Genomic DNA, 12079 nt, shown 5'->3' with positions numbered 1-12079 from the left:
GACAAACAAAAAGCATTCCACTCTGTGTGAAAAACACTCTAAAATGAAGTACCTTGTACACTGCTGAGAGGCTACTCATATTACGTAGGGCCCTTTACTTATGCTCATTTAGCATAAGGGCACAGCCTTAAAAAAATATCACTTTTAGAAGCTCTTAATATCACAAAGTTATCAGCCTATGTTACCTGAAAATTCCTCTTGATCCATCGTTTTGAATAAATGTGGAGATTTGATTGTGCTTGGGAAAACTCCTTTAAATATACATTTCAAACACTTGAAGAGAGATACAAGCAAAAGCCCTTTCGTGCAGAGCCCAGTTTTCCTTTGACAAAATGTGCATCCAATCCTCCTTGATGGAAAAAAAAACCCAACACATCCACAATTGAATAAAAGGATCCCATGTTCAGTCCAACTGCCCAACAGCCTCCCCTGAGTGCACACCACCCAAGTTTAATCTTGTGCAAAATCATTTATCCAACAATAGGTCATTTAAAACCGAAGCCTAGTTCCTCCAAATATCCAAGTAGTGATGAGCACTCCTCTTGTGTTGGAGTATCAAGGAAAGCAGACGAAAGAGAGTCAGGGGCAAAGTATTTTTGACACTCTGTTTTCATTACTGCTTCCTCTTAAAAGTGCCCTGGCCATTTTAATATATAACAGCTTTGACTTAATTAGTTCTGTAAACAAGCTCCCAACCTGTATGTCACAGACTTTTACCAAAGTGGTAAGCAGTCTTCAGGGATTGAGTTACTCTGCTGTTAGCATGGAGAGCACTAAACTTTATTGGAGACCCTACTGCCATCAAAGTCCTTCTGTTTTGGCTTCAGGGAGAAAACCAAGAGAGAGCCTCTTGCTGAGCTCTCGTATTGATGATGTGAGTGATCACATAGTGGACATTGTAAACAGTCTAAACAATAAAACCATGGGGACTGCAACCGGAGACTGTTGCTGGCACGCTATGTGTGTGCTTTCAAGGGCTTTTTGCATGAGGACTGAATCTTGTGTGTAGTTATAGAGGTTTTAGTTTGTGCGCTTTTGAGCTAGGCAGCATGGAGTTCAATCAAGTTTCCTTATTGAATAGCCATCTCTTTTTATCCTTTCTCATCATGCCTACAAGAGAGGGAGAGAGATTTACGCTTTGTCCTATAGGATTACAATGTCACTTGTTTTAAGATAGCAGATTGAAGTGTTAGAGGCTTATCAAAAGTTAAAGCTCATGGCATTGTGTGTTTTTCCCTCAGCATCTCTGTATTCCATCAGTCCATCCCTCATCATTGAAATCATCTTGGCTCTAATTCAATCCAAGGATTAGATTAACTGATTTAGTTGAAAATTTGAAACACCACTCAGGATCTTATAGGACACATGTGACATATATATTAGCAGAAAACTAGTTTGTCCGATAAATTACTTATCTTTCTGAGCTTGTGTGAAGGTACTGATACACAAATCTATTTTCAATTGTTTCAGCTCTGTATCATTCAGGTATTTTCTAGTAATAGTGCATGAGACTTAAAGGCATAGTTTTTCAGATTCTACTCTCTTGAGATGTAGAGCTCAATGAAACTAAAGTGACAGTGCTGTCTGTAGTCATGCCTGATACTTTGATAGCTTAACCGCAGTTACGGTATTTGTTAAGGATGCTGAGATTGAAACTCTTATAATTGTTGTGCACTGGCACATAAATACACATATATGTGTACAGAGCTGATTGTGTGCAGCAAGCAGGAATGCAGGGTCATACACACTGATACACACATCAAGAGAATAAATAGTGGCTGAAAGGTCAGGGTGAACTTTATCTTCACAAACAGGCAGGAGAAAGCTGAGCCCCAGATGAAAAAGAGGGTCACTTTTAATCTAGTGCATTTAATTTAATTTAATTTAAGTTGTATATCCTTTAAAGCATCACAATACATAACACTGTTATTTGTCATTGACTTTGGCATTGATGTGCTAACCCTGAGTCCACAGTAGGACACACACATTATCTGTTCCTGTACATCCTACCTTTGACCTTGTGACCGCAAGGATATACAAACACAGCATGTGTGTTTCTCTTCTATTTAAAAAGGGAAACAGAGATTAAAAGAGAAAAGGCCAGTATATTGTTGTCCAATGCACACTTCAAAGTCTCAGAGGCTTTCTCACATGTCTTTAATGGTGTAGAGAAACAGTGGGGGGCATGAAGGCGTTCGACGTGAAAGGCTCCAAGATAGAAAAGATAAAATTTAATTACGCTAACATTTACCAACAATTTACAAGGTGGTTGTGATGGATTTTAAGGCATGTATTTATAGATCAGGCAGAAGAGAACAGACATACAAACATGTGGTTTGACAACAAAAAGCTCCATAGTAATCCTTCATCACGAATCATCCATACTGTATGTGACACACTGTGTTATATTGTGTGATATGGTGCTGCTACTTTTTCAAACAATTAAGGTGTCTTAATAAACCATGCAGCTTGTGATATTGTTTGTGCAACAAAATGGAGGGAAGGTGAAGAGATGCTTCTTTATTTCATGAAACCTTTCTTTTAATAGCTAGATTTACCTTGCGTGTTTCCGTTTACTTTCAGTGAATACATTTTAAAATAGGAAAAACATCTGGAAATAGACATGTAGTATATCCCGTTTTCAATTTTCAAGTTACAAAGAAACCAGTGAATGTGCTTTTTGTAATCAGTGACCCTAGAGTCTGCCCAGATTCTTTTTCAGTTTGATAACTGTTAACAACTATATATAATTATATACAATTTATAAGCAGTTTGGCAGAGATTCCCACTTCATCTGCATCAACTTGGCAAAGCTGGGCTTTAGCTTCTTCTTTTGCTTACTCTCTGCAGATGTGGCATAACAGCTGCCTCACATCAAACCTGACCAGAAGCCATCAAGTCATTCTTAAGATATTCAATAAAATCTTGTTTTTGCTTTAACAGTGCCACTAAAAGGCTTTCACATTCTTGCTGTTATGCCATTCCACTGCGATTCACATGTAGCTTGGGGGAGGTCAGGGTCATGGTTCCGTTGCAACACAAATCATCAAGCCTGCGTAAGGTCTTTACCAGTGTTAGGCAGTTTCCCACTAATGATTGCTATGTATTCAGTGTTCACATAGCTTTTTACAACAGATTTAGCATGAAACCTATTAGAATAGAGCTAATAAACGGTTATCTAACCAGCTCCTCCAGCAGGGACACAAAGTCTATGAAATTCGAGTTTGGTCCATATGATGACTTGCTGACTGATCACTTTTTCTTATTATTATTGTTACAGTATCAATATATAAAAAAGGAATATTCATGTTATCCAATCCAGTAATTGAATGCTCTGAGTCTATTTGGTTACCAATTTGGAGAAGCAAAAACTCCTAAACTACACTATTATGATAAATATTTTACATCAATCAGATGAGTTTAAATAAACACACAGCCGTATGGTAATTGCATAAAGATAATAGGACTAATTTGTGTAGTCTCAGAAGCTTTTATTGTCTCCCCGGCACAAATGATTCTCTCTCAGTGTGAGACTTTTATTAATGCAGTTGCAAAAAAAGAAAAACGAAAAGAAAAGAAAAAAAGCACAAAAATAGACATTGTTAAAGAGAATGTGTAAGTCCCCCAATTAGCACAGCCAGACTAAAACTGTTAGCATGATAATAACAGAATAATAGAGCAGGGAAATGATAATGTGTGTGCATTTGAAGTGTGTGCTGCTGTGTGCACACTTGTGTCTGTGTATATTCTGTGCTGCCAGTTCCCTTTCCCTTGCGCTTGAAGAACACTGCGTTAGTCTGTAGTAGGATTATGTGGGGGCATTAACAGCCTAGTCGGACAGGCTTGGCTCTCACCCACAGAGGCTTGGGTCCAGCATTTTCATCCTCCATTTAAGGAGACTGTTAGCTGATGAAGATGTGCACAAGCAAGACTGAAGATAAAAGAAAGCAGTGACCCAACTCATTAGACCCTGTGATTTAATATATTGACACTTGGATACAAATAATTCCATTTAGTGGACTCTATCGGTGGGGCGGGAGGAATCAATTTAATTAGTTATGAAATGTGACTCCTTGTCAGGAAGCAGAAGAAATGCTGACGTTAAACAAAGTCATGTGCAAATTAAACAATAAAGTCATCAAGGCCTAGTTAAAATTTAACGATGCACAAAAAGGTGTAAGAGGCACAATCTCAGCTTATTCAGTGGCATTTTGAGGACAGCACAAAGTAATCTCATAATTATTATAAAATGCTTTTTGTCTGTTAGAAAAAATCATTTAAATAGTCTTGTTTTCTAAATAAAACATACACTTGTTTCCACTGCCTTCGCCAGAGAGGTGGGAATGTAGATAAACACAGATTATTTATTGCTGTAAATTACACAATAAAGCCATGCAGTTATGTAATTTACCTTTTTATTCAGACACGTCAATGGTTTAAGCAGCAATAATTAAGAGGTTCCATATAAGAGGTGCCACATTAACAGCTGTAATATGCAAAATCACACCTGAGGGTCTATTTGAAATTAGTCACCTGAGGGCTTTCTAAAGCAGCTCTGGGACAGGTTAATCACACAAACTTCCAGCTCTCTATTGGCTCTCGCAAGCAACAACACAAGTCAAAAGATTATTGCAAGGTAAATTTGCCTTTTGAATTATACACGGTGATAAATAATGCTGTCAACTGAACATCGATTCCGAACAAATACTCTGAGCTGAGTGCTTTTGCATTAATACTGCACCTGTTTAGAGCTCCTCAAACCTTCCCTGGATGAAGGAAAAGAGGCTAACTTAACACCCATTGTGCCCCAACACTCATAAGGAAAAATATCAGATGAGGGCGAACACGTCCTCCAGTGTGATGTTGACTTAGTTTCCTCTCCTCTGCTGCATGGGCTGTGTTTTCTCTGCTAATGTTGTGCAAACTGTTTTGTCTATGCATTGGCTTTGCACAGCCATCTTGCTCGGCAGTGGGCACACTCACAGGGAAAAGGAGCTGCATTAATAGACTCTACTGTGCACAGGCAGCGAGAAAAGGGGCGCGTGTTTTCTTAGGGCTGGGGTGGCAAAGTAAAGCATTCAGCCCGTGGCTAATGCAAAAAAAAGAGCTTTTTGTTTTTGGGACAGAGAAGAGTCCAAGCATTCCCCAACAGAACACAATGAATGAGCTCTTTTGTCCTGCACAATTAATCGCTGCGAAAGATTTTGGTTTGTATTATTTTTACTCAGCTTCCCAATACTATGCTTTTTTTTTTTAACATTTTTGTAAAATGTCATTTAAAATTCTTCTTTTTTTTTCTACAATGTTATATTGACCTCTTTTATAAACTGCTATGGTTTCTCTGGCTCATCATTATAGTGATATCTGAGCATGTTTGAAAGTCTGGGCACATTTGTGTGTCTAATAAAGTTGCCCCTCCTGACAGGCGTGCTCTCTGCTGAACAACAGAATGGGCTCTGTTGTGTTGTGTGACCCAAGCAGCTGGGAGGTAATGGTAAAGACAGAGCCTCAGTCTGTTTAAGTAGAACTGAGCAGAGGGAAGAAAAATCAACCATGGTTTTGACAGTCTAATCCCATAAATTAGGGTAGTCTTGTACTTTTGTCTGTTTAACTTGATAAACAAAGAAGAAGGTTTTTAATTCAGATCTTAAATGTATGCTTTACATGTATGCTTCTTCTTTTTTTTTTTTTAAAGAATCGTAATTACTTTGTATTCTATTGTAACACATGAAATGCCAAGTCTACAGGGATTACATTATTTTACAATTACTTTATAAAATAATATGAATAAAAAGCTTTTATGTCGATCTGCTTCCCTCAGAAGGTTAAAGATTTGTTTAACCCACCTTATTTTATTATTTTCACATGCTTAAAAATACCACTATTTCCCACTTAACCAGCCCTGTTCACAACACATGAACATAGCTGGCTGTCTGAATGGTCCATATCTAATGTTCTTTTGAGCCTCACTTGCACTACTCCAAAGAGAGTAAAGGGCAGTTCACTTATTTCCATTTCCATACTGTTTGAATGTACATATGGGACAATAGTGCAGTAATCCACTTGTAGGCTTGATAATGTTGTTTCTCTTCTGTTCAGTCAAACACATGCTGTTTGAAGGAGTCCCAGAGGATTTAACAAGATCATTTTTTGCCAAAAATAATCTCTATGTTAAGGGTGTAATCCAGGGTTGTGTGGCTGTATTATAGACAATTCATGCCATTCATTGTGTCTGCACGTAATGTCAAGCTGCAGCATGAAATTTGTCTGTTCTCACCTATAATAATTACAACAACAAGAGCACACTTTTGAGGCCTGATCTTGAGATTTATTTTCTACACCAACATTTCGAAACAAAAAGTTTTTTTTAATGTATCTATTTTGCACACATGCATGATGTAAATGTGTTTACATGTGCACTGGCTCATCTTGAAATGTGTTTTTTTTTATTCACCTTTTTTACTCCTCTGCGTCTCACTTGAGGCTGGTCTTATTTGATTTTTATTTTCAACATTTAATACTGAAACTACATTAAATTGCAGCACTGGGCAGGAATCCTGTAAATGCCAGGCACTGTATTTAAGCAAACAGTAGCCTGCAGTTTTATCCAGGATTCCAAAGAAGTCAAGAGGAGCTATGAGGTGGAGACGGGTAGAGTGGAGGGATTTGGGTGGGCTGTGTTAGGCGGATCAGAGGGTTGCAATACCCTGCTTTCAAGTCCCCATCGTCTTAATATAGACATATTGGAATGGCGGTTGTCCAAGAAGGCTTGTTGTACTGCTGAAGGAATTAGTGCTAGCAGAAGTCACCATTGGTTATTCCCTCTAGACGTCCTGACTTCACTTGAATGTCTGAATTTGGAGCATTTCATCCTCAACAGCATAGCACACACATATAGTGTGCCATTTGACTCAATCTGAAGCAAACAGTGCACACTTTTAATGTCAGAGCTGATGCCATACCCCTACAATTCACTGAAAATATTATGGGTTTTGTTTAACAGTCGTCTGTTTTGTAGTTTTGCTACAAAGTGTGCCATATAAGGGTTTCAGATACAAGAAGGAAGTGATGATAAAAGGTCAGAGACTTGATCAAGACAAGGGCCCTTTGTTGGGGACCTGGAGTCTCTAGTGCTTTAGCCCTCCCCTCTCTAATTTCCAGAGAAGACAAGCAAGAATAATGTGCTTCAGTCGAGTGGGTGGTAATATGAAGACCTTCATTCAGAAGCAAGAGTCTGGAGCATCAAAGTCAACTTCAGATCTATTGATCTATTTGTATGATTACCATTAGCTGCAGACAAATCCAAACACCGTCACATCTCTGTTTGATCAATTTGTGTGTCTGCCATGTGATACTGTACAGGAATAAGTGAGCAGTAGCAAGGCAGTATTATGTCCTCAAAGAATTGCTGATTGTTTAATTAGTGGGGAAAAAATCCTGAAGCAACAGAGTATTCGGCAGAAGCGCTTCCACTGAGTGATTTTCCTCCTGGTTAGGCTCCAGTACAGTGTACACCCAGCGGGCTGTGTACACAGTGGCAGTTGTTAAACATATCCTGCTGTCTAGTGTCAGTTTTACTGTGTGTGCTGCTGTTGGGATGTAGCCAGACTTGCCAGCAAGCTAAAGATCGCTTTCACTTTAAATGGATCACAAAAGGTGATTTCTGCTTGAGGGTGTTTGGTGCACGACTCTGTGGGGATCTGAAGGGAACAAAGTGTGAACTATCAGTTCTTACAGCAACAGCTGGAGTCTATCCTCTGTGCAAAAAAATGACTGAACCCTTCATACAGAAAATGTGAGAAAGGAATTTAGGGTTTGGGCTCTTACAGCTACTTAAGTGTGGAAGTAATTTTTATTAAAATGAGATATATCTTGTTGAGATGTGAATTCTCTCTAAATGACTGCTGATGACTGTGATCTCTTCCTAATGTGTAATGAGAGGTGTCTGTCATCGTCTAAATGATGTATCAGGATGAAAAATCACCACCATTAACTCTTGTGATTTTTAGGTTACTTACTGTCATAAAATACTGGAAATGGATTTTTTCTTTTTTACAAGTCTCTTCATGACAAATTAATACAGATCATGCTCAAGATGAGGATCTGTGTTAAAAAGGTGTCAAGTATTAATTGATCAGAATAGAAGAGCCCATGATTTCACAAGTTTTTTTTCAAGCTTAAAAAACCATGAACCATAGTGACAACTAAGATATATATTTGTCTATTTTGCCCCTTTTTTGTTTCAGTCCTTTTAATACTGACAGTAAAAACAAAAACTTTCACTGAACATTGTATATTGTGGTCTCTGGGTAGCAAAGTCTAAAAGGATTCAGAGGGAACGCCAGCAGGGGGTCTTCAGGCCTCCTGGGTGCTGTTTAGAGGCTGTAACAGACAGTGAGGAGCATGGGTGTTGACAGGGTCCCAAGTGAATGCTGTAATGTGCTGTACATCTCCATTTGCACTGAGTGTTTTGTAGCTGCTTCAGTTCATGTTGTAGGTCACGTCTATAAAAAAACTACTCATTTTTTTTATCTTATCTTCAAGAATACCTTTACAGTATTGCCTGAATATATGTAAGACTCAACCTATTGGAAATAAAACGGAATCGTTTATTTTTTTCATTTGTGAAAACGGTTTGCATTTCACTAAATAATGAAGTTATGCATTAGAGTAATAAAATAAATCTGGTATCAGAAAAAGTACATCATGAAAAGATTAATTCTGTGTATGCTTGTCTCTGTGTGTGTGTTCTTAATTCATGTGCTCAGGGAAAAATAAAGGGTGCTCTCTCAAGTGAAGCCAGTCTTTTACACCTTGTGTATTTACACATCAGACATATGAGCCGTCTGGCTCGCCCTCTGCAGTTAGACCGCTGGATGGGCTGCTGCTGTTTACCATTGACTAGTCAGTTGAGCTTCTGTAGTGCTGTCTTGTTAAACTTATTTAACTTATTCTTGTTAAAATCAGTTTACGCAAATTACCATTTTAGCCAACCAGCAAAATATCAGCACTGTGTGACTGACTATGTTTTGTTGGATAGCAAACATTTTTTTCTTTTCTTTTTGTTGTTTTGATATATATAAAGCTCTGCTGATATAGTATTTGTATTGTTTCCTAATCAAAGTAGAACTGCGAGTGGAGTCTATTTATCAAGTACCAGCATCTCCTCTAGAGGGAAACAGATTGCATGCTGGCCTGCTACAGACTTCATCAGGTCATCTGAATTGATGATACATGTAGCAAGGCGGCTGAGTTCCCCCGGAAACCTCTGTTGGAGCGCGTGCTGGCAGAGACGGGGGCCTCAGCCAAGACTGTCTGACTGATCACTACAGATGCTCCTCTTCAAGTATTCCGAGTCAGATCCTTAGTGCTGGGTCTTGAGGGACAAACAATAGCACCTGTTCCTCATAAGATAGCCCATTCATGTATCTTTAATGAAGCCTGGGGGCAGATGGTGTGAAATGACATTATCCAGTACTTAGCTGTGCTAAGACAAAGGAAGAGCAGTGCCAGCACAACAATGCTGCTGTATTTATGAGGACACTGCCCAATCCCCCCCACATCCCCCCCCCACCCCCACACACATCTGCTCCACTTCATTCTCCGACTTCTCAAGATCATCTTGGCATTAGAAATATACTGGGCACTCAGCCCATACATAGATGAACTTGAGGGTAACTCTTATATGTAGGGGTTGGGTTGTAGTTACAGAGAAAGACTGTAGACCACACATCTGTACACTTTTTTTTAAAGATATCTTTTTCCTTTACTTAAAAAAAAAGAACTTATGAAAATGTTGAAATCTGCTCAGCCACTGCAACAGCCGTTAATTGACAGCTTAACTAAGCTCCACTATTTGTTGCCACCTTGAAGCTCCTCAAAATTTGATTTTCCTTTCTCTGACATTAGCTGCTGTAAATTAAACTTTAATGCATGGAGCTCATTACTGCAAATCACAGCCATTCAAACTCAATGCATTTATTTCCCCTTCAGCACACATTTCCTCTCTGTCTTCGCCTCAGTGAACGCTGTATATTCTACTCCATATTTTAAAATAATAACAGTAATAAAAGCTGATCTCCCAGATGAAATTGTATCACTTAGGGTTCATCATTAAGTGGTGCTGCAGAAAAATTCATCCTTGTTTCAGTTGATTTGACCCAAAGTCTCCCAGTACGTCTTGTACAGTTCTGTTGTATTATGGTTCTTCAATTAAATAATTAAAAGAAAATAAATTATGTCATGTCAATGATATTTAATATTAACTAACATTTAGATGCTTTTTTGGGTGATTTTTGTTGTGTTGCACCATGACCATTATTTCCACAAGGGAAAGAGCCACTATTCTTTTTGCAGAGGAGATTATGGTTCAAATTAGGCAAGTACACTTTAAAGTCGTATATAGTTTGGCAATGATGTTTTGACTTTAAAAAGTGATTGGAGCAGCAAGTTACTATGCAAGAAAAGTTATAAAGTTATAAGACAGAAGATCTGAACACAAAGTTAGACATTCTTTGTTTCTTCTATTTAACTCAGTTTGTTTAAAACAAAGTGACATTTAATTTACAGCTGATGTGTGCTAGCTTATTCATGAAAATATATGAACCGCCATGTAACTCAATTTTTTTAACATACTTCAAGGGATAGGGGCTTGAGGGAGCGCTTTTCGCTTCTGACTATCGTACATTCAGCAACAGACTCCATCTGTTTTAGCAGTCCAAATACACAGAGAAAAGCTGTGTTCCCCAGTGTCCCCCATCCCCCCATCCCATGCCTGTCACTGGCCCTACCTCATGTTGTGACATTAATTATTGTGTTTTTCCATATGTTCCATACATGTAAGGCCAAGCTCCATCTTTCATCCATTCAGCATGGAAACTTGGACCCTATAAAGCAATGTTTTATTTAGGGACATTTGTCGCAGTCTCCTTTGCCATTTATTTTTCTCCAGCAACAGCATATTTTACAGAATTACTTTTGGAAGAATTACATACTTTTCTATTATTCTGCACTTGCACTTCTGTAAAAGCTCAGTAGACATAAAATAGCTATATTTATTTAGTTTTCAGTCTAGCTTTGCACCTCTGGGCAAATCAATAAAGTTGTCTTAAGTGGGTTTAGCATGCTAGCTGCGAGAGAAACTAGGTGCAAATACTGCAGTAAAGGGTCTACAGGGGGGAGCAGCACAGACCGAAAAAGTGGAGATCCTAGCAGATCTCAGCCAGAACATGGGACAGCTTGATTTCATGCCCCAATGCAACGGCAGTAATTGCACCCAGACCTGTTTTATTGCCAGTTGATTTTAAGAGGGATGAATAGAGAAACATTCTGTAAAGTGTTTATTTTGGGGGATGACCTTTATTAACCCATTTTCCAGGCAGGTTCCCCTGAGGTGATCTGGCTCAGTGCTAGATTAACCCTCACAGGCCCATGGTAGCCTGGCTGCTCCCTATCATAGAGTTTCAGGAAGCTGGGAATGACGGAAAAATTGGACTTCCAACATGTGTGCAAAGCCAGTGGGCCACTACTCAACCACCCTTGACATTCAAATGCAGGGTGTTTGTGTCGATATTCCCAGTAGGCTAGTCAGCAACAGGGTGAATGGTGAAAGCTGATATGTGAGAGAAACACAGATAAAGAAAGACAGTAAAATTAAATAGAGCAGCTGCCTGCCTTTTTTCCACTCCTGAAAAACAGTTTAAGTAAATGACTGGATTGTCTTTCAGCTTTTGCCGTGTCATTAAATGATCCCCCAACAATATGCAAGTAATTGATCTTCCCTAGAGGGGTGTGAGTTCATGCATGTACAGTACATACTGATCAGTTCTGCCTCCGCACCTGTGCAACAAAACCTCTTGCTGACACACTGGATCTGCTGCAGCAGGCAGGGTCATTGAAAATGTTTCTTTCAACACATACAGTACTGCTCCACAGGAGCCCTAGAAGACTACAGTAGCTCTCTGCTTTCTGTCCTGCATGTCACTTCCTCTAAATAATAGTGGAACAATGTGGGCGTGCAGGGCCTTTGAAGTACCGAGGTGAAATTGTGGTTTGGATTAAGTGCAGGCGTAGCTCAGCC

The 12079-nt window shown here is 39.0% G+C and overlaps 1 protein-coding gene across 6 annotated transcripts in view; it reads left to right on the top strand.

Annotated features, from left to right (window-relative positions):
• The window catches only part of sox6 (SRY-box transcription factor 6), a 129776-nt gene that overhangs the window by 78674 nt on the left and 39023 nt on the right, over positions 1 to 12079 (top strand). The window lies entirely within an intron of this gene.

The sequence above is a fragment of the Leuresthes tenuis genome, unplaced genomic scaffold (genome assembly GCF_036924035.1).
Source record: "Leuresthes tenuis unplaced genomic scaffold, fLeuTen1.0.hap1 SCAF_2, whole genome shotgun sequence".
In the NCBI taxonomy this organism is placed as follows: Eukaryota; Metazoa; Chordata; class Actinopteri; order Atheriniformes; family Atherinopsidae; genus Leuresthes; species Leuresthes tenuis.
Note: the sequence above shows the minus strand (reverse complement) of the source record. Positions and strands in the feature narration are given on the sequence as shown.